Here is a 23,557-nt window from a genome sequence, read left to right on the forward strand (position 1 = left end):
GGGGAACAAGGACAGTGTGCATTCCAATGTTTTCCCCCCAAAAATGGAGCAGGGTCCTAGAAGTAGCTTTTTCCGGGGCACTCCCTCCTAAAATCACCTGCCTGTTCACATTGAAAGTATGTCCTTGGGTTTGGGCTTTCCTTGGGGGAAGCCTCTGTGAGTGCTGCTATCAGAGCTTCCTATCATTTATCCTTTCTCTTTTCCTTCTCCAGGTCCTTCTGTTCTTTTTCTAAGTTCCCATTTTAGTATACAGACGTTGCTAGATGGACCATTGAGTCTAGATCTCTGCTGTTTTCAGCCCCCAGTTTTTGAAGTGTTTTATGGATAGCTGATGCTGACTGTGTTAGAAATTTATCTTTTAGAATGATTTCCTCTTCTTGTGACTCTGGTACAATGTTGGTATGCTTTTGTAAAGCATCCTTAAGTCTATGTAGGAAAGCTACTGGGGTTTCTAAGGGTCCTTGCTGTAGAGCCATGATTTGGGAGTAACTAAGGGGTTTTATCTTGGCTCTCCTTAGGCCATCAATAATGCAGTGGATGAAATGGTTATGGCTCCATTATCCTTGTCATTTTCAGAGTCCCACTTAGGGTCACATGTAGGCACTTCTTGATCTTTTGGAATTGGGAATTGAGGCTCCCTTTTAAGTAACCAGTGTCTTTGTCTTTCCTCTTCTCCCTCCCCCTCCTCTTCCTTTGAGGGCCCAGTCTGAGATAGGTCTGCAGAGCCACATTTATCTAAGTGATAATTGTCTCCATCTTGGATGCCTGATCTAGTACTGCTGTTTCTTCAGAGTAGTAAGGGTCTGAGATAGCAATAGCATTACATCTATCCAGCTCAATTTAAAGTTTTGGCTGACTTCTCTGAATGCCTGCATGTACTGATCTGGGTTTTCTGTCTAATTTCCTAAATCCTTTTTTATTTCTTTAAGTTCACTTACTCTAAAAAGAGCATGATCTCTATCCCCTCCAGAAAATAACTGGGGTGGGGGTAGAGTCCTGTGGGATGATGTCTGGTGTGTAAGGTATCTAGATAAGGAGGAAGATGGGTAACTGATGGAGCATCAGGTGGGTTCTTTGGTTCCTCAAGGGAGTTTGGTGACTTTATTCAAAAAGTCACCATGGTCTGGGTATGTATCATGCATTTGCTCAGCTATTCTGGGTTATCTCTTAGGAAGAAAAAAAAACCAGTTGGACATATGGAACTTTGGTCCACTTTCCCTCCTTTTTACACAACATATCTAATTGAAGAATGGTATTGTAATTAATGCCCCCTCCTCTGGCCATCTTTCTTATCTCCCAGAGGATAATGTGGTCAAGTCTGGGTGCAGTAAAACTTAAATCACTTTTGCTGAAGACTTTTTGGATCAAGTTCTTTTCAATGTTTTAATAAGCAGGAAAGGGGGATCCTTCATGGATCCTTGAGGTGTGATTCCCCATCTAAAAAGGAAAACAAGGGAGAATTGGTCACCTTAACAGAGGTTTTCTCCTCTTACCTACCCATCTCCAGATGAGGAGAAACTCTACATGGGAGAGGGTGTCCCTCTCTCTCTTGATGTCTTGCCACTGTCACCTGTGGCTAAGTTCATTGAAGCTATTTAGGTTTTCTGGTTGCATCCACCTTCCAGAAAGCCCCTGAACAATTTCTTATCTATTCATTTTGACTTGCGTGCATGTCCTGTGACCCAGCTACCTGGTTCTCCTCTACCAGTTTAAGGCTTATAATTTAAAAATAACTCTATCAAAGTAACCAAGATGGCTTGCATGGCTAGAGGGAGAACCCCTGCTGAGGTGTGGATGGGGATGCCTGATGAGGTAGACGTTTGTCCCCCTATATATCCTGTGAGGCATATATTTTCAATGAAAAGAGAGGGAGCCTCTGAAGACTTTTGCTGTGGTAAAAGACAAAAATGGAGAAGACTGTGAGGTCTCTGCCTTTTAACTGGTCTTTTTGTCTGTTTCCTAAGAGCAGAATGTAAAACCTGTTTAACTAGTTTAACCAGATGTTTGGCAAAAGCAGTTAAGCACAAGTTAGAGATCAGCATTTTTTTGGTGCCTGCAGGGATTTTTTTCCAAACTCCCTGAAGAAGAGAGCCCACTGCTGTTTAGAGCCAAGGGGGTAGGGGGACACTTATCCTGAACTACTTGGGAAAGGGGAAAGAGAGGCTGAGGATTGAGGAAAAAGTGAGTTTCCAGGTCAATGCATGAAGGATTATTGGTCATCACTGCAGCTCATGTTGATCCTGCCCAAAGGTGGTACTGGAGCAATGGAAGCAAAGGGTAACTTCAACTCTTGGGCCAAGGAAACCATGAAGGAAGTATAAGAGATTTGATTGTCTGTTTGCCTCAGATATGACTGGAGATGTCTGAGACTTAGCCACCTTTGGAGCATCGGGGTGGGTCAGAAAGTTGCATCTCCAGGTTTCAGGTGACAGTGGGGAGTTGCCCAGCCAGAACACCCTTGTAATTTGAAGAGATACTTTCCTTTCCAATGGCTGTCTTCAGACCTAGTCCTAAGTGGGTCAGATCTTGAAAAGGAGAGAGATTAAGGATGGTGGGAGCCAAGAGTTGAGAGGAAAAAAGCCTCAGTGCACTGAAGTTTGGCTCCACCTATATAGCATTGGCAGTCTGGTATAAGCCCCCAGTCAGTCCCCAAATCCTTGGGTTGCCTGCCTTATGGCTGTAATGGGCTCAGAGCTTTTCCTCAGCTTCCCAAGGGAGAAACCCTCCTTAACAAGTGAGAGAGAAGAGGTCAGCTTGAGGGGTCCACCATAGCTTGGCCATGGGGGGGATTCTCCTGGAGAAAAGACCCCATTGGAGTGCCAGACAGTCATGGTCACATTCCTAGACAGCCTTTCCCAGTTTGGCACAACCTATACTGACCTAAGGTGAATATTGGCCCCTTTGTGCATTGCCAAATATGATGCACAGATGACACATGCAGTGAGTGTTCTTCAGCCCACTCTGAGAATGAAAGCATGGGTGGACTCCAGCAAGAGAGGTTGGAAACATTTTATTTATAGAGAAGAGAAGAGAAAAGCTGCATGAACAAGCATGCATGAGGACCCAGAAACCAGTGGTCCCATGGGTCGGGTTGGGGGATTAGGTTTTATTGCCTTTTTGAGAATTGCCTTAGGGCTGAGATGTCTCTCAGGTGTAGAAGTTCCCAGGGAAGGAGAGGTGTCTCCTTGACCACTTACCACCTTTTGGGACCTCCTGCAGTCTGTCCTTCAAGAGGTTCCAGGACAGAGAAAAAACATTTCCTTGAAAAATACTGTACTGCAAGACACAGCAGAGATTTCTAAAAATATACAATTTTCTGATCATCTTATCTTCACAAGACATGAATCAGTTGTTAATTTTGTAATCAAATATCCAAATAATTAAAAAACATTGTATATTTCAACAATTGATTATAGAAATGTTGATTTATACAAAAATAAACTTTAAGAAATCTGCTCCAAGCAGAAAATAAAATAGAAGTTTAACAAAATTAGGAGCTCCTATTTTCAGGAAATAGAAAGAATTTCTCTGTATTAAGATGTTGACACGTTAGAAAAATAGTATTCTTTTAGAAAAATAACATTCCATTTAAAATTCCCAATTTTCTACATTTTAGCAAGTAGATATACTCATAATCAATTGTAGAGTTAAACTTTGTCACTGAAATCCTTAATGAAAGGAAAAAAAACTCTGAGAAATTGTACTTTATGAGTTTCTGTATTATAAACTTGTGAAGATGAAAATCTATTACATATGATCAACTAGGACCATAACCATTGCCAAGAGACCTATTTGGTTTTGATCGGAGCATCACCAGAATATATAAAGAACATAACAGCTGATTTGTGTATTTATTTCAATTTTGCAGAGGTAAGACAAATAATATTCCAAAGGTTTAAAATTTAATGAGGAAGATATTCAGGTATACACATGGCAATACATAAAATAGAATATGAATAATAAAGTGGATTAGGATAAGAGACTGGAATCTTCTTAATATTTCTTTTTGTCTCTATGATTACATGGACCCTGACATGGAGGGATTTTCATGAAAAATATGCAGTTGTTTAAAGAAATTTATTGTTTTATTCACTTTATAATGTAGCACGTAGGTCATGATTGTTATTCAACTACTATCTCTATCTTAAGTGATAAATAGTTGAATGATTAAAACAACTTTTAAAAGATGAATTCAAGTTAGCTAGGTAGGTAAAAAGGAAAATATTCTTTTGAGTTTGCTATTCAATAGCTGAAATAAGTCGAGTGATTGCATGTAATGAAACATGTGTGTAAATGTGTGAGAAAGAGGTGTCTTTCACTCAAAATGGAGCACAGGAGAGCAGTAGCTTATGAAGAACAAAGGGCAGTTGGAGCATTTATCTTAGATCATGTTGATTAAGAAGAGACGGATGGTGGAAATAGGATTAACATACTTCAGAAAGATAGCTTGTGTAGTAAAGATTTAATGGTGGTGATCATAGTGATGACAAAGAAGGAGGAGACTCATAGAAAGGGGGCTTTAGGAGAACTTTAAGTTAAACAAGAAATAATAAAGACTAGAGCTAACACCATTGTAAAACAGAAACAAACTGTCAAAAAACCCCACATAGATCCAAGAATTTATGTTCTGAAAGTCATGAATTCTGAAGCTTATATATTTCTCAGAAAAAACAAAAAACAATGGAAGAGTTCTTATACCAAGAAATTGCAAACCACAATAGACCAACTCTATTACTATTGTAGTAATTTTTGAATAAAATGATTTCTTCACCTGTTTTGGAATTTGTTTTAAATCATGGAAAGTTTTGGGTATTTCAGAACCAATTCCTTGCAAAAAAACCTGAAATACTCAAAGGTGAAACAGAAGGCAACCTTGTAACAATAGAGCCAAATTCTCCAAGGCAGAAGAGTGTAGCACAGTTTGTTTCAATAGATCACATTCACAGAGCCACACATGAAAACAACTGTCAGAAAAGGCATTCTGAAAGCATCCCCAACATCACTGATACAAAATATTCATAAGCCAAACTAGACTAGGTTCCAGCACCCATGTGTCCCTATTCCCTCATCTTTGAAGTGCAAAACAGACAATGGGAAAGTGGTCTTTAAATGAATGCACCTACTATAACTTCATAAAGTAACCTTATGTACTAAAATGCCAGCAATATGTGTAATAAATATAAAATCAAAGCAATTAATATTCCTTCAAACAAACTGAAACTTTCAAAAGCATTCCCTTATGGATTCCCAAATACACTTTCCAAAACTGCAACAGGAAAAAGGACTCACTTTGAACTTTCTCTCTCTCCAAGCTCAATGAAGGTAGTCTGGATTTTGTAACAATGGTCACTGGTAGTCTGTGCATAGTGACTGCTTTCAAATTCCTGTCATAATAGTGTCAGCATGAAAAGACAATTGTGTCTCAAGCTTGATCTTTAAATGGCATTTTTTAACAGGCTTTGAGTAGAATTACTATTCTTTTCCATTTATTCAAAAGAGGAGACTTTTAAAAAGGTTTATAGAAGTTTTTTAACTATTCAATTTACAGACATTCCCGAAAGCAAATAGTCAGCAGCTTGCAGCAGGTACCCTGGGGAGTGTAGATGACTTAAAAAAAGAACCAGGAACCTACAAATCCTGTGCACACATTAATAGAAAGGCAAGACTTCTTCAAGTTTGCAGGTGAGTTCAACCATCTTGACGAAGTGAAGCCTCTTGGGGTTTCTCAGTGCCTATGACACGTATATACTAACTACTATAAATACATGCTAAATAATCCTTTCTATGAAAATTTATTTATTAAAAATGGCTGTCTTGTACATCTTTTTTTTGTGTGTGTGTGATTTTTTTTCTTTTTTTTTATTGTTTAATTATTCATATGTGCATACAAGACTTGGGTCATATCTCCACCCTGCCCACACCCCCTCCCTTACCACCCACTCTGCCCCCTCCATCTCCCCCCTACCCCCTCAATACCCTGCATAAACTATTTTGCCATTATCTCTAATTTTATTGAAGAGAGAGTATAGGCAATAATAGGAAGGAACAAGTGTTCCTGGTTGAAATAAGGATAGCTATACAGGGAGTTAACACATTAATTTCCTGATGTGTGTTGCCTTCTAGGTTAATTCTTTTTGATCTAACCTTTTCTCTAGATCCTGGTCCCCTTTTCCTATTGGCCTCAGTTGCATTGAAGGTATCTGCTTTAGTTTCTCTGCATTAAATGCAACAAATGCTAGCTAATTTTTTAGGTGTCGTACCTATCCTCACCCCTCCCTTGTGTGCTAAAGCTTTTATCATGTGCTCAAAGTCCAATCCCTTTGTTGTGTTTGTGCTTGAACTAATGTCCGCATATGAGGGAGAACATAGGATTTTGGGACTTTTGGGCCAGGCTAAGCTCACTCAGAATGATGTTCTCCAATTCCCTCCATTTTCCAGCGAATAATAACATTTCATTCGCTTCATGGCTGCATAAAATTCCATTGTGTATAGATACCACATTTTCTTAATCCATTCATCAGTGCTGGGGCATCTTGGCTGTTTCCATAACTTGGCTATTGTGAATAGTGCCACAATAAACATGGGTGTGCAGGTGCCTCTGCAGTAACCTGTGTCACAGTCTTTTGGGTATATCCCCAAGAGTGGTATTGCTGGATCAAATGATAGATCAATGTTTAGTGTTTTAAGTAGCCTCCAAATTTTTTTCCAGAGTGGTTGTACTAGTTTACATTCCCACCAACAGTGTAAGAGGGTTCCTTTTTCCCCGCATCCTCACCAACACCTGTTGTTTGTGGTGTTGTTAATGATGGCTATTCTAACAGGAGTGAGATGGAAACTTAGTGTGGTTTTAATTTGCATTTCCTTTATTGCTAGAGATGGTGAGCATTTTTTCATGTGTTTTTTGGCCATTTGAATGTCTTCTTTTGAGAAAGTTCTGTTTAGTTCCCTTGCCCATTTCTTTATTGGTTCATTACTTTTGGGAGAATTTAGTTTTTTAAGTTCCCTATATATTCTGGTTATCAGTCCTTTGATGTGTAGGGGGCAAATATTTTCTCCCATTCTGTGGGTGTTCTCTTCAGTTTAGAGACCACTTCTTTTGATGAACAGAAGCTTTTTAGTTTTATGAGGTCCCATTTATCTATGCTATCTCTTAGTTGCTGTGCTGCTGGGGTTTCACTGAGAAAATTCTTGCCTATACCTACTAACTCCAGAGTATTTCCTACTCTTTCTTGTATCAACTTTAGAGTTTGGGGTCTGATATTAAGATCCTTGATACATTTTGAGTTAATCTTGGTATAGGGTGATATACATGGATCTAGTTTCAGTTTTTGCAGACTGCTAACCAGTTTTCCCAGCAGTTTTTGTTGAAGAGGCTGCTATTTCTCCATCATATATTTTTAGCTCCTTTGTCAAAGACAAGTTGGTTATAGTTGTGTGGCTTCATATCTGGGTCCTCTATTCTGTTCCACTGGTCTTCATGTCTGTTTTAGTGCCAGTACCATGCTGTTTTTATCATTATTGCTTTGTAATATAGTTTGAAGTCAGGTATTGTGATACCTCCAGAATTGTTCTTTTGACTGAGTATTGCCTTGGCTATTCGTGGCCTCTTGTGTTTCCATATAAATTTCATGGTAGATTTTTCAATGTCTTTAATGAATGTCATTGGAATTTTGATGGGAATTGCATTAAACATGCAGATTACTTTTGGGAGTATAGACATTTTTACTATGTTGATTCTACAAATCCATGAGCATGGGAGATCTCTCCACTTTCTATAGTCTTCCTCAATCTCTTTCTTCAGAAATTTATAGTTTTCCTTGTAGATGTCATTCACATCTTTTGTTAGGTTTACAGGTAGGTATTTGACTTTTTTTTGAGGCTATTGTAAATGGAATTGTTTTCATACATTCTTTTTCTGTTTGCTTATTGTAAGTGTATAGAAATGCTAATGATTTTTCTATGTTGATTTTATATCCTGCTACCTTGCTATAGCTATTGACGATGTCTAGAAGCTTCTGAATAGAGTTTTTTGGGTCTTTATGGTATAGGATCATGTCATCTGCAAATAGGGATATTTTGACGGTTTCCTTACCTATTTGTATTCCTTTTATTCCTTCTTCTTGCCTAATTGCTCTGGCTAGGAATTCCAGTACTATGTTGAATAGGAGTGGAGATAGTGGGCATCCTTGTCTGGTTCCTGATTTTAGAGGGAATGGTTTCAGTTTTTCTCCGTTAAGTATAATGCAGGCTGTAGGTTTGTCATATAAAGCTTTTATAATGTTGAGGAACTTTCCTTCTATTCCTAGTTTTCTTAGAGCTATTATCATGAAATGGTGTTGGATCTTATCAAAGGCTTTTTCTGCATCTATTGAGATGATCAAGTGGTTTTTGTCTTTGCTTCTGTTAATGTGGTTTATTATGTTTATTGATTTTCGTATATTGAACCACCCCTGCATCCCTGGGATGAAGCCTACTTGTTCATGGTGAATAATCTTTTTGATGTGTTGTAGAATTCGGTTTGCCATTATTTTGTTGAGGATTTTTGCATCAATGTTCATTCTGGGATAAGTGTAATACTGCCTTTATAAAGTGTGTTTGGCAGTTTTCCTTCCCTTTCTATTTCATGCAACAGTTTAAGGAGGGTTGGTTTCAGTTCTTCTTTAGAGGTCTGATAGAATTCAGCAGAGAATCCATCAGGTCCTGGACTTTTCTTTTTGGGGAGAATCCTGATTGCTGCTTCAAATTCATTTTGTGTTAGAGATCTATTCAGGTGATTGATTTCCTCTTGATTCAGTTTTGGATGATCATATATATCTAGAAATCTGTCCATTTCTTTAAGATTTTAAATTTATTTGAATATAGGTTCTCGAAATTGTCTCTGATGATTTCCTGGACTTCCATGGTGTTTGTTATTATCTCTCCTTTTGCATTTCTGATTCTACTAATTTGGGTTTTTTGGGTTTTTTCTCTCTTCATTTTAGTCAGGTTTGCCAGGGTCTGTTGATCTTCTTTATTTTTTCAAAGAACCAACTTTTTATTTCATTAATACTTTGTATGGGTTTTTTGGTTTCTGTTTCATTGATTTCAGCTCTTATTTTTACTATTTCTCTCCTTCTATTTGTTTTCAGATTTGCTTGTTCTTGTTTTTCTAGGAGTTTGAGATGTATCATTAGGTCATTGATTTGGGATCTTTCAGTCTTTTTAATATATGCACTCATGGGTATAAACTTTCCTCTTAGGACTGCCTTTGCTGTGTCCCATAGGTTCTGGTAGGTTGTGTTTTCATTTTCATTGACTTCCAGGAACCTTTTAATTTCCTCTTTTATTTCATCAATGATCCATTGTTCATTAAGTAATGAGTTATTTAGTTTCCAGCTTTGTGCATGTTTTTTGTCTTTACTTTTGTTGTTGAGTTCTACTTTTACTGCATTGTGATCAGGTAGTTTGCACGGTATAATTTCTATTTTCTTATATTTGCTGAGACGTGCTTTGTGCCCTAGGATATGATCTATTTTGGAGAAGGTTCCATGGGATGCTGAGAAGAATGTATATTGTGTAGAAGTTGGATGAAATGTTCTTTAGACATCAAGTAGGTCCATTTGATCTATTGTAAATTTTAGATCTTGGATTTCTTTATTGATTTTTTGTTTGGATGACCTATCTATTGATGATAATGGGGTGTTCAAGTTTCCCACAACCACTGTGTTGGCGTTAATATATGCTTTTAGGTCTTTCAGGGTATGTTTGATGAAATTGGGTGCGTTGACATTGGGTGCATATAGGTTGATGGTTATTATTTCCTTTTGGTCTATTTCCCCTTTTATTAGTGTGGAATGTCCTTCTTTTTCTCATTTGATCAATGTCGGTTTGAAGTCTACTTTGTCAGAGATAAGTATTGCTACTCCTGCCTGTTTTGGGGGGCCATTGGCTTGGTAAACCTTCTTCCAACCTTTCATCCTAAGCCTATCTTAATTTCTGTCAGTGAGATGGATCTCCTTTAAGCAACAAATTGTTGAATCTTCCCTTTTAATCCATTTCATCAAGTGGTGCCTTTTGATCCGTGAATTTATTCCATTAACATTAAGCGTTAGTACTGATAGGTACGTGGTGATTCCTGTCATTTAGTTGTCTTAGTTGTTTGAAGGTTTGATTGTGTGTACCTAAGTTGAAGTTACTCTCTACTATCTTGCTTTTTCTTTTCCTGTGGTTTGGTGTTACCTGTCTTTTCATGGGTAAGTGGGGTTTCACTTTCTATGTGCAGAATCCCTTGAAGAATCTTTTGTAGTGGTGGCTTTGTGGTCACATATTGTTTTAGTTTCTGTGTATCATGGAAGACTTTTATTGCTCCATCTATTTTGAATGATAGTTTTGCTGGAGAGAGTATCCTGGGGTTGGAGTTATTTTCATTCAGTGCCCGGAAGATCACACCCCATGCTTTTCTTGCTTTTAATGTTTCTGGTGAGAAGTCTGCTGTGATTTTGATGGGTTTACCTTTGTATGTTACTTGTTTTTTTCTCTCTTACAGCCTTCAATATTCTTTCCCTAGTTTCTGAACTTGTTGTTTTAATGATGATATGTCGTGGGGTAGTTCTATTTTGATCTGGTCTGTTTGGTATCCTGGAGGCCTCTTGCATCTGTATGGGAATATCTTTCTCTAGATTTGGGAAAATTTCCCTTATTATTTTGTTGAATATATTATGCATTCCCTTCACTTGCACCGCTTCTCCTTCTTCAATGCCCATGATTCTCAAGTTTGGTCTTTTGATGGAGTCGGTGAGTTCTTGCATTTTCTTTTCACAGGTCTTGAGTTGTTTAATTAATAGTTCTTCTAAACACCAAAGTGAAAGAGAGAACACAATGAATAAATGGATAAATGAACTCAGGACAAAAATAGACAACAATAAAGAAGAAAACTGCCAGGATATGGAAAACCTCAGAAAAAAGAACGAAACAGAAGTGCAAAACAAAACAGAAGGCCAATCCAGCAGAAGAGAACAAACAGAAGACAGAATCTCAGAACTTCAAGATGAAATGGTAATTAAAGGAAAAACAAAAGATGATTAGTCAAACAACTCAAGACCTTTGAAAAAAATATGCAAGTACTCACTGACTCCATTGAAAGACCAAACCTGAGTATCATGGGCATTGAAGAAGGAAAAGAGATGCAACAAAAGTATTGTGTAATGTATTCAACAAAATAATAACAGAACATTTCCCAAATCTGGAGAAAACAGCCCATCCAGGTATAGGAAGACTCCAGAACACCAAACAGGCTTGACCAATATAGAACTACATCACAATATATTATTATTCAAACAACAAGCACAGACACTAGAGAAAGAATATTGAAGGCTGTAAGACAGAAAAAAACAAATACCATACAAAGATAAACCCATCAAAATCACAACAGATTTCTCAATGGAAATCTTCAAAGCAAGAATAGCATGGAGTGAGGACTTCCAGGCACTAAACAAAAATAACTTCAACCCTAGGTACTCTACCCACCAAAACTATCATTCAAAATAGATGGAGCAGTAAAAGTCTTCCATGATAAGCAGAAACTACGATAATACATGACCACCAAGCCAGCACTACAAAAGATCCTCCAAGGAATTCTGCACACAGAAAGTGAAAACAAACAAAACCATGAAAGGGCAGGCAATGCTAAACCACAGGAGAAGAAAAGGCAAGAAAGTAGATAGTAACACTGATTCAGCTACATGCAATCAAACCCTTAAACAACAAAGAAAACTAAATGATAGGGATAACCACATACCTATCAATACTAATACTAAACATGAATGGACGTAATTCCCCCATCAAAAGACACCAATTGCCAAACTGGATTAAAAAGGAAGATCCAACAATCTGCTGCCTACAGGCAACCTACCTCATCAACAGAAACAACCACTGGCTGAGAGTGAAAGGGTGGAAGTTCTACCAAGTCAATACACCCTGTAAACAGGCAGGGGTAGAAATACTAATCTTGGATAAAGTAGACTTCAAACTTACATTGATCAAATGAGATAAAGAAGGTCACTCTATACTAATAAAAGGGGAAATACACCAAAAGGAAATAATAATTATCAACGTATATGCACCCAACATCAATACACCCAAGTTCATCAAACATATTCTGAAGGACCTAAAAACATGCATAAACTCCAACACAGTGATAGCAGGAGACCTTAATACCCCTCTATCACCAATAGATAGGTCACGCAGCAAATATTCAATAAAGAAATTCTAGAACTAAATCATACCATAGATCAAATGGACCTAGCTGACATGTACAGAATATTTCACCCAACTGCTGCACAACAAACATTCTTCTCAGCAATTTATGGAACCTTCTCCAAAACTGGTCACATCTTAGAGCACAAAGGAAGCCTCAGCAAATAAAAGAAAATAGAAATAATCCCATGCATTGTATCTCACCACGATGCATTAAAACTAGAAATCAACAACAAAAACAGCAGTAAAAAACATGCAAACAACTGGAAGATGAACAACACATTGCTCAATGATCAATGAGTCATTGATGATACAAAAGAGGAAATTAAAAGTTTCCTGCAAGTTAATGAAAATGAAAACATGACCTACCAGAACCTATGGGACACAGCAAAGGCAGTCCTAAGAGGAATGTTTATAGCCATGAGTGCATATATTAAAAGATCAGAAAGATCTCAAATCAATTATCTAATACTATAGCTCAAACTCCTAGAAAAACAAGAACAAGCAAACCCCAAAACAAGCAGAAGGAAAGAAATAATTAAAATAAGGGCTGAAATCAATGAAAGAGAAACAAACAAACAAAAGATATACAAAGAATCAGTGAAAGAAACAGCTTGTTCTTTGAAAAAATAAATAAGATTGAAAGACCCCTGGCAAACCTGACTAAAATGAAGAAAGAAAAAACTCAAATCAGTAAAATCAGAACTGCAAAAGGGAGATAACCAACACCATGGAAATCCAGGAAATCATCAGAGACTACTTTGGGTGCCTATAGTCTAATAAATTTGAAAACTTTGAAGGAATGGACATTTTTCTAGATACTTAGGACCATCCAAAACTGAAGCAAGAGTACTTTAATCATCTGAATATATCTATAAAACAAAACAAAATTGCAACAGCAATTACGAGTTTCCCAAAAAAGAAAATCCATCAGGACCTGATGGATTCACTGCTGAATTCTATTAGATGTTTAAAGTAGACCAAATACCAACCCTCCTTAAACTGTTTAATGAAATAGAAAGGGAAGGAACACTGCCTAACTCTTTTTAGGAAGCCAAAATTCCTGTCATCCCAAAACCAGACAAAGACACCTCTAAAAAGGAGAATTATAGACTAATCTATTTCATGAGTATTGATGCAAAAATCCTCAATAAAATAATGGCAAACAAAATCTAATGACACATCAGAAAGATCATTCACACAACCAAGTCAGCTTCATCCCAGGGATGCAGGGGTGGTTCAACATACGCAAATCCATAAATATAATACATCACATTAATAGAAGCAAAGACAAAACCACTTGATCTTCTCAATAGATGCAGAAAAAGCCTTTGACAAGATCCAACACCACTTCATCATGAAAGTTCTAAGAAAACTAGGAATGGAAAGAATGTACCTCAACATTGTAAATGCTATATATGACAAACCTACAGCTAACATCATACTTAATGGTGAAAAACTAAAACCATTTCCACTAAAATTAGGAATGAAATATGGGTGCCCACTATCTCCACTCCTTTTTCAACATAATACTGGAATTTCTAGCCAGAGCAATTAGGCAAGAAGAAGAAATAAAAGGAATACAAACAGGTAAAGAAACTGTCAAAATATCCCTATTTGCAGATGATATAATCCTACTCCTTAAAAACCCAAAAAACTCTACCTAAAAACTCTTAGACACCATAAACAGGTATAGCAAGTTGGCAGGATACAAAATCATCTTTCAAAAATCATTACCTTTTCTATACACCAACAATGAACCAACTGAGAAGGAATACATAGAAACAATTCCATTTACAACAGCCTCAAAAAAAAATCAATACCTGGGAGCAAACTTAACAAAAGATGTGAATGACCTTTGCAACAGAATTACAAACCCCTGAAGAAAGAGATCTAGGAAAACTACAGAAGATGGAAAGATCACCCATGCTCATGGACTGGAAGAATCAACATAGTAAAAATGGCTATACTACCAAAAGCAATCTACATATTTAATGCAATTCTCATCAAAATCCCAACGACTTTCATCACAGAGATTGAAAAATCTACCCTTAAGTTCATTGGGAAATACAAGAGACCAGGAATTGCCAATGCAATACTCAGCAAAAAGAGCAATGCTGGCGGTATTACGATACCTGATATCAAACTATATTACAAAGCAATAGCAAGAAAAACAGCATGGTACTAGCATTGAAAGTGACATGAAGACCAGTGGAACAGAATAGAGGACCCGGATATGAATCCATACAATTATACCCACCTTATTTTTCACAAAGGGGCCAAGTATATACGATGGAGAAAAGACAGCCTCTTCAACAAATGCTGCTAAGAAAAGTGGTTATCCATCTGCAAGAAACTAAAACTAGATCCAAGTCTATCACCCTGTACTAGTATCAACTCAAAATGGATCAAGGACCTTAAATCAGACCCAAAACTCTGAAGTTAGTACAGGAAGGAGCAGGAAACTCTTTGGAACTAATAGATATAAGCAAGGACTTCCTCAATAGAGCCCCAGCAGCCCAGCAACTAAGAGAAAGAATGGACAAATGGTTCTTCATAAAATTAAAAAAAGCTTCTGCACGACAAAAGAAATAGTCTCTAAACAAAAGAGACCACCCAAAGAGTGGGAGAAAATATTTGCTAACTATACATCAGACAAAGGATTGATAACCAGAATACATAGGGAACTTAAGAAACTAAATTCTCCCCAAATCAACGAACCAATTAAGAAATGGGCAACTGAACTAAATAGAACTTTCTCAAAAGAAGAAATTCAAATGGCCAAAAAACACATGAAGAAACATTCACCATCTCTAGCTATACAGGAAATGCAAATAAAAACCACACTAAGATTCCACCTCATCCCTGTTAGAATAGCCATCATTAAAAACATCACCAACATGTGTTGTTGAGGATGTGAGGAATAAGGAGCCCTCATACACTGCTGGTGGGAATGCAAGCTGATGCAAATACTCTGGAAAAAAATCTGAAGACTTCTTAAAAATCTAAACACAGACCTGCCATATGATCCAGGAATCCCACTCCTGGGGATATACCCAAAGGAATGCAATGCAGGTTACTCCAAAAGCACCTGCACACACATGTTTACTGCAGCACTATTCACAATAGCCAAGTTATAGAAACAACCAATATGCCCCACTACTGACAAATGGTTTAAGAAAATGTGGTATTTATACACAATGGAAAATTTACTCAGTCATGAAGAAAAATGAAATGTTATCATTCTCAAGTGAATGGATGGAATTGGAGAACATCATTCTGAGCGAGGTTAGTCAGACTTAAAAGACCAAAAATCGTATGTTCGCCCTCATATGTGGTCTTTAGATCGAGGGCAAATACAGCATGTTGTAGGACTTGGCTTATATGACAAAGGGAGAACACATATGGAAGGTACGGGTTAGATAGAAAACCCAAAACATGAAAGTATTTGATGTCCCTACTGCAGAGGAATTAATACAGAAATCTTAAAGCAACAGACGTCAACATGAGAAGGGGATTAGGAACTATTGAAAAGGTCAGGTAGAGATGAATCAACTTGGGTTGTAGCACATTTGTACATGAAAGCAATGGTAGGATTCTCCCTGTATAGCTGTCCTTATCTCAACTAGCAAAAATGCTATGTCTTTCTTATTATTGCTTATTTCTACTCTTCAATAGAACTAGAGAAAAGCACAGAACAGGTTCTGGCTGGAAGGGAGTGGGGAGAGAGTAAGGGCTGAGGCAAGAGGGAGAAATGACCCAAACAATATATGCACACGTAAATAAATGAAAAAAAATAGCATTATATTTTTGTGTCCTTTAGATCTAAACATTTTGTGTTTCAAGAACCAGATTAATACTACTTTTAATTTCAATGTATTGGTTTATATTGTTTAGTCTTCTTTATACTGTTCCATTGTCATTACGAAAGTTTCACAAAAAATAGCATAACTTGGGACTTTGCTTCAAATCTGCTTCAGTATAGTTTGTCTTTGTTTTTGTTTTGTTTTGTTTTGTTTTTTGTAGTACTGGGGCTTGAAACTCAGGGCCTTCTCCTTCATCCACTCCAACAGCCCTATTTTTGTGTAGGGTTTTTTGAGTGGGTCTCGTGAACTTTTTTGTCTGGGCTGGCTTCAAACTGGTATCCTCCTGATTTCTGCCTCCTGAGTAGCTACGATTACAAGCATGAGCCACTGGTGCCTTGCCTATATCTTGTCTTTTAAGAGGACACTTTAAAGACATGCCTCTTCAGGATTTGTCTGGCCTTTTATCTGGGAGCCTTCCTTTAATGAAAAATAAATAAACACACAAAAACTTTCTATCTTTTCCTTGCCATCTTCTTCTCCCTTTCTATTTCTCTCTTTCCCTTTACTCTTTTGGGCAATTCTTTGACAAATGTATAGCACTACTTTAATAAAGTCTTTTAATTTTATCTCTGTTCCAAACATAATATTCAGGAACTTTATATTTTTTGAAGATATGAATGATGGCAAAACTTACAATTCTCACATTTAATTGTCATTTCTTTTACATAATAGAATTTGCTTAATGTTTACTCATATCCATATTACATTGATTAAATATTGACCTAATATAAGCCAGGCATTGTGGTACATGTTTGTAATACCAGCTACACAGAAGGCATTGTCAGGAGGATCATGAGTTCAAGGTCAACCTAGGGCAATATAGTGGTGAGACCATCTCTCAAAAAGCAAAGTAAAATTAAAAGTGCAGCTCAAGTGATAGACTGTTTACACAGTATGCACAAGGTCCTGGGATGGACCCTCAGCCTAGCACATATAGATAGATAGATAGGTAGATAGATAGATAGATAGATAGATAGATAGATAGATAGACAGATAGATACAGATACATAGACACATAGATAGATAATAGATATAGATTTGCTAAATATAAGCAAACACAAAAATCAAATGTAGAACTTTTTACTGAGCAGCATTGTTTCATTTACTTGGTTCATATGTCATTTAAATTTTATTCTGAAACTCCTTGTCATTTTTTTAAAATACTGCTTTTTCTTATGCTACTTTTTAAAAAGGGAAATAATTCAATTTCTCAACAATACTATCAGTATTTTATTTAGTGATGTGTTTAACTTTTTCAATAGCTGCACTAGTCAAAAAACTAGCAGGAGCTGGTTTTCTCCTTATTCCAGCATTCAATTTAAGAATTTTCTTTCATGCTTTGCCTAATAGAGGTTTTCAATGTTTCTAGTATTTTCATTGATTTCATTTTATAAGCAAGAAAGGCACATAGCTAATGGGTTTCTCATGAGCATAAATCTGCCCATGTCTTTGAATCACTGGCGATTTTAAGATATGGAAGTTTTAATTCTTTCTTTTAAAAAAATTATTCATTTATTCACATGTGCATAACATTGTGTCATTTCTTCCCCTTGTCCCCCTCTCCCAACCTCTAGCCTCTCCCCTCTCCCAACCTCTAGCCCCTCCCCGCTCACTTCCAGGCAGAACCTGTTCTGCCCTTATCTCTAATTTTGTTGAGGAGAAGACATAAGCATAATAAGGAAGACAAAGCATTTTTGCTAATTGAGTTAAGGATAGCATTGGTTTCATGTACAAATGTGTTACAATCCAAGTTGATTCATCCCTAACTGATCTTTACACTGGTTCCTGATCCCCTTCTCATGTTGACCTCTGTCACTTTAAGGTTTCTGTATTAGTTCCTCTGGAGCGTGGACATCAAACACTTTCATGTTTTGGGTTTTCTATGTATTCCTATATCTCCCATATTAATTCTGTCTTTAAGATCACTTTTTGGAGGCCTAAAAAGCACAAGCTCCAGGCCACCCTGGACTATAACTAAGATTGTCACAGGAAGCTAAGGTCTGGGAATATAGATTGGGGCAAGATGACTACCAGAATAGATGCTTGCTTCAGTACCACACAGACATCCAGAAACACATACAGATATACACACACATGCATACACACAGACATGCAATGACACACACACAGACACACACAATCACTTTTTAAATGACTTTTATTAAATGATTCCCATATCACTACTACATCAATTGCTGAAAAAAAAAAGAAAATGTAAAGACATTATCATTCCCATCAAAAGGAATTCTGAGCAAGTTGATGATAAATGAATCATTGTTTGTATTTAATTCATTTTCTCATCAGCATAAGTCTCAGATTGAGGGACACAAAGATTGAGAGTGGATTTATCAGAACAAGAAAATAGGATACATCTCTGTCATGTGCAGTGGTTAAGTTCAAAGCCTTTTACATTAATTCCTGTGCCTAAAGACTTAGACAAGAAGATTATCAGGGTGGCTTGTTTTCCGTACATTCATTTGTTTAAGTGTGTTAATTCTGGTTAAGTGTAATTCCAGCCTGTACAGTACACACAGTGTCCTCAGGCTTAGACTATAGCTGCAATTTCCTTCACTAGACACTGTTATCCTTTGGAAAGTGAGTTTGTTTTGAAATAATATACCATATGTAACAATGTGGGTTATTATCTAGTGGTCTCCCTCACTCTCTTTATACACACACACACACAAATAGAGGAAGAGAGAGATACAAAGATAAAGTTATTATTTGATAATATGTACTGAATAACTATTTGTATGTCTTTTTTTCCATTAAGTAAATGTTATCTAAATTGGTAGCCTTTGCGTATCCATAGACTTTCTATGGATATTTGTAGGATCAAAGTTCTAAAATTCATTCATTTTGTTTCTTTATGATCCATTTATGATATATTTTGCTTAGTGAGTAAATGGGTTTGTCTTGACTCCATACCTGTAATACACTTTATTTTTTACTTTTTGTATTTTTCTTGGTGGAACTGGAATTTGAACTCAGGACTTCATTCTTTCACATGAGCTATGCTCTTGGCCTTTTTCTTTTATTTATTTTGCAGGTAGTGTGTGCCTTTTTTTTTCTTGGGGCTGGCCCAGGACCAAGATCTTCTTACCTATGCCTCCTGTATAGCTGGGATTATAACACCATGCCCAGCTTATTAGCTGAGATGGGGTCTTGCTGACATTTGCCCAGGCCCAGGCTGGCCTTGAACCTTGATCCTTCCAATTTCCTCTTCCTGAGCAGCCAGAATTATGGTGTGATCCACCTTGCCCAATCTGCCTCCCCTGTTTTGTTTTGTTTTGTTTTTTAAAATTTTAAATATAAGCCTTAAACAACTAAAAGCTGAAGTTCCAGGGTAAATTGAAATCTGTACTAGGAAGCAAAATATTAAGAAGTAGTTAGAATATGCAGAACGTAAGTTGTCAGGTTTAATTTTACCTCCTTCTCAATTCTAACTATTTATATATTCCATTCATAACACAAAATCTGTCATTATCCTTGATGATTAATATCAGGTAATTAAAATATTTTACTATGCCTTCAATATCTGTTCTTGCTTCTACTTCATTGATCCAATGCAATCATATTGAATTGATATTTGTTTGAGCAGTTTATGATAAATATAAGAAAACCAATTACTTCATTTTGTAAATGTTACATCAGATAAATTTCTTTAGTCACTGGATGATTATCAATTTCACATGTATTTTCTATAGACCTTACCTGTGACAGGATGAGTTTTTTTTAATTTAGAATTGCAAATTGCCAAAAACTGCCTCATTCTTTTAGATATTCTATAATAATTTATCTATCTATCTATATATATATAATTTAGATATTATGTAATGACACTATTATATTAGTATATAATATCACATATTATATATAATTATATAATAATAATTTATAATGTATAATTTATATATGTAATATGTAACTAATATATAATATATGCATAATATAATATAATATATATTATACATATATAATATAATATACAAATATATATTATAATATAATTATGCTGTAATGTAATGATATTATATACTTATTATATAACATAAAATATAATATATAATAATATAATAATATTATATAATAATACTAGTTTTAATTTTCCTTTTTTTCCCTCACATATGATCTCTTTGTCTGTTTGTGGTGCTGTAACTCAGTCTTGAAAGTTTATAAAGAAAAGTCCCTGAATTTTCATAATTTATTTTAGAAACGGCACAAAATTATTTTTTTATAATTTTGAAAGCTCAAAAGTCCAAAATCAAGGTTTGGTGTCTGAGGAGATCTGCTCTCTTCTTCCTTGGTCCCTTCACCTTGCTACTGTGACCTCCAGAGGGTAAGGGGAAGAAGAGCAAGTGGGATTTGTCTAAGCTTTTACACTCAGGCACACTGATACGTGCACACGTATCAAGGTCATTCTAAAAGAGCACTTTGGTTTACTTACCTGATATACAGTGCTACATAGTTATAGTTATGGATATAATTTTATTTCATCAAGTAGATCTGATTCTAAATCCTGTTTTAATTACTTATTTGTATTGCGGTCTTTGTTTTTTTATACTCCATTCATAAACAGTCATAATACCTATTTTTCATGTTGCCATTTGTAAGATTAATTAGCATTGTGCTTAAATAGCCACAACTAATGTTTCTATTATAACACTATTAAATATTTTTAACTTGGAGTTGCATAATAAATGATAATTGGAATCTCAGCTTGGAGTGTGACTAAAATGAATGAATACAAATTTAAGTGGAAATTGTATGCTTTGATTTCTTGGTACTTTGCAATTCTAAGTAAGGATAGAATGAAAATAAGTAACATAAAATGATATTTGAGATTTCCTTCTTCTCTAGATTTAAATAAATGTATTTATTACTAGCTGGCAGACCACTTAATGGGAAGAGTACATTTCGGACTCCTTCCTATCCCAATATTTTCACTTTCCAAGGGAAGAAGGACAAGAAGTTTCCAAGCTAATGGATAGTTGTGGATTAAGAGGGCTCTAATTATTCTTTGAGAACTGCAAGCAACTCCATAGGATAAAGTAACTGAAACAAATATTTTACTGTAAGGTAAAGAGAATACAATTGGCTAACAAGTTAAGTAATTGCTTAAGTGATTTATTCTTCAAAATTACATCAGATATTCATGAAAAGAACTTTTTATCACTGAAACCTAGACTTGTGTGGTTGAAAAATGCAGGTAAGAGTCACATAAAGTCATTTAAATTTAATGTAAAATTCAGTTCCTCAATTATATTAATCACATTTCAGTCATACAGCCACTTGGATTGTAACTACTGACATGCACAGGTCAGAAGAGGATACAGAGATCATTACAGAAAGCTCTGTTAGACAGCATACCATCCACACACCACTGCTTTTTCAACTTTTTTTTTCCTGCACCTCTGAAGAGTCTTTTGGAGATTATGTTCTTGTTGCTTGTAGATATAAATAGATTAGCCCTATTCCCTTGAGAATGCTTAACATAGTTCTATAAAAAGAGAAAGCTATTGATCCAAAAACTAACACTATGAGAGGTAGAACAGCATTTTGCCATCTGGTTTTGTTCATGAATTTTTTGAACCATTTACTCAATTTTACTTTCCTAAATGTCAAGTAGTTATAATGAATAGTCGAAGTAAATTTTAGAGATTGGCCTGGACTTCTGTATTTTTCTATTAATATTTAAGCAAAATTACTTGCAATGAAAATATTTTCAATTTTTACACCAAATGCAAAGTATTGACAGTAGCTACTATATTATCTATCATCCTTCCATCTTCCTGTGAATATCTCATAAGTACCAGGATGTGAAATAGACAACAAGAGGCCAAGGGAAATTAGTTTCTAGACTAGTATGAAGTAATGGTAAAGTCAATGTCTTTACATCTCAATCCAAAATCCACATATTATGCTAAGTAATATTGTCTGACTTATGAAAATGAAGTAGTATGCTGGTTATCACTAACTCACAAAAGCCAATTGTAAAATTTTCAAACTTTTTTAGAGCATATTGATATCACATTGCTACCCTGAAAACAGCCAAGGTGAGACCATGTACAATATAGAAGTTAGAAAAAAATAAGAATAAGTGATTTAATTTTTCCCCATAGCAACAGTTAATCAGTAATTGAGAATGCATCACTGCTAAAAATGTTTTTTAAAGAGAGCAAGATTAACCTATCAGATTCAATTTTCCTAACACTAAGGCTTCAATCAAACCCCTGACAGTGAAGAAATTGACTGAAATGGCAATAAACTCAATTTTTCCTAGTATCCCAAGAATTGATGAGGTACCTTGAAATAACTCAGTATTTAAAAATTTTTAGAGTGGAGAATCATCATTGTTGGCATCTGTTACTATCTATCAATAGGACTAACATACAGCGTGTTAAGCCTAATAGTGTTTGTTTTACAATTAACACCGAGTTAACCTTCATCATTAACCTAAATTTGTGAACCACACATCATTTTTCTGGATAGGGACAGAAAAATGACAAATGAAAGAGGATGATCTGGCATGTCATTACTTTCTTTTTTCAGCTACACTGGTTTTCTAACAAGGTCATTCTATTGACACTTGGCCTTCACATATCATGTGAACACCCCACACTATGGCAAAGATTTTTGTATACATTGAAATGACTGTTTCTTAAATGACTTTTTTCCTTAACGTAGCATCTCTGTAAATTACTACTATAAGATATAAGTAAGAATAAAAATAGTGCAAATAAGGATGTTCAGACTGTGGAACAGAAGACATTCTGTGTTTAATTGCTAACAATAGTTTCTCAAAATGTCTTCCAAATAACACCAGTCATGAGAAATGAGTTCTAGAAATATTTTGATGACATAATACTATATTTTAAGCATTTTCTGAACATGAAAATTGATCTGCAATGAATTTGAACCATCTTTCTCCCACATTTAATAACTGTGTACTCTCTTTTCAGTCTACAAGTTCTCATAAGTGATTATTCCTACAGATCTTTCATGCTTTCTCCTGACGACAGCAATTTTGTGAAACTCTCTAGTGTAAACTGGGGTTTTCTTTTGGACAAACTCAAATTGTAGAAAGGGCTAGAAGAATCCCTGTTCCACTTTTTGATCTTTATGCTCACATAACTATATCACCTTATTTTTCTTTGGAAATCAGTGCATTAAGGTACAATATTGGTTCCCAATGTTGTCTGAGAATTCTTTAAACAACCATTCAAAGAGTTTGCCTTTTTCATTTTTAGATGGCTGCTATATAGCCACCTATACATCATTGCACACAAGATATAAAACCCATGTTATTCAGTATTTCAAATTATTCTGTATATAATGCTTAGTTATTTTTTATATTTACAACCCATCCTTTGCTCTTCATTCTATCTTAAGCATAATACATGTCTTTGATTTTAAGATGGACATATTGATCTTAGACTATTACTTATGCCTCATAA

The sequence above is a fragment of the Castor canadensis genome, chromosome 8 (assembly GCF_047511655.1).
Source record: "Castor canadensis chromosome 8, mCasCan1.hap1v2, whole genome shotgun sequence".
Lineage (NCBI taxonomy): Eukaryota > Metazoa > Chordata > Mammalia > Rodentia > Castoridae > Castor > Castor canadensis.